Here is a 1,308-nt window from a genome sequence, read left to right on the forward strand (position 1 = left end):
AAAAAAAAGTACACACTTCAAAATTGGATTTGACCCCCACATTGTGAACGTTATCAACACGTTACTAAGCTGAAAACAGACAGACATTGAGTTTGTTTAAAACGATTATATCTAGATTTTAGAATCGTAAAGAACCACTCTTTACTGAGTTATGAGATACTGTTTCTTTAATAATGTATAGAAAATACAGTTATAAAAGCATAGAGTTAATCTGTAAAAGTATTATATTATATGTACACAAAAATACAAATTACTTACCGGAACAAACGGTGTATGTACACAGGGGACAAGCTTGAGAGGGTGGTGTATAAAATAGATTCAAAATCAGTTTTTGTCAGCAACGATACATAAAAATGGTAGGGCAAATTAAACCCACTTTCTCTGCGTTGGTAAAAAACATCACTCGAGTCGATTAATCTTTCACAATACAGCATTAAATGAGCCCCATCCCCATCACCTAGCTACATGCGTGTCTACCGGGAGGAGGGCTCTCTCATCGGCACCTACATCAGGGCTATCACCAACAACTGGCCGACTCGTCAGGTTGCGCTACCCCATGAGAGCAGCTTACGACGGTGTATTTGCTGGCTCCAATGCCGGGGAAATGGATGGTATTGAAAACATCAGCCTTGTGTTGAGTTCAAAACATTGTAATGTTACCGTGTGGCAAAATGTCAAGGATATGCGACTTTTTCACGATTTCCTTTAAATAAAACTGACAAAGAGCACTTTATGCTGTATTTCAGCAATGTGTGAAATTCTTGTGAACTTGTATGGCTTGTTAATCCTTTTTTATGATATTTATATAGATTAAAATGCTAATTTAATCTTCTTATATAATATTAATATTGATTATCAGTAAACTGACTGGCAAAAGAAGATATTCACTTGAAATTTGGATTTAACAAAATACAAACATTATCAAAATGTTAAAAAAACATTCGCCGAAACACTTAATGTAAAAAACAACTATGATACCCGTATCAAATACATTCACCATAAAAAAACCATTTCTTTCTTGTTTCATTTGTAGCCGCAATCAACATGGGTATAAACTTTCTTTTGTTCAGCAGTTTATATATATCGTAACTATAAAGAATTAAATCCATGCATTTTCAGAATATTTTTTAAGAGAAATCTAATTTCAGTCAGACTGAAATTTCTTTGAACATATGTTAGTATCTGTGTTTTCTGGAGTGCTGGCGTTCAGTTTGGTATATTTGGAAGAACAATCACCATTTTCTAATCATCGTTTGCAAGGAAACCGTCTGACTCTGGGGCGTCTTGTGTGAAGGAGTGGCGCGTTCT

This window comes from Haliotis rufescens, unplaced genomic scaffold (assembly GCF_023055435.1).
Source record: "Haliotis rufescens isolate VD_foot unplaced genomic scaffold, xgHalRufe1.0.p SCAF_10, whole genome shotgun sequence".
Taxonomy (NCBI): Eukaryota; Metazoa; Mollusca; class Gastropoda; order Lepetellida; family Haliotidae; genus Haliotis; species Haliotis rufescens.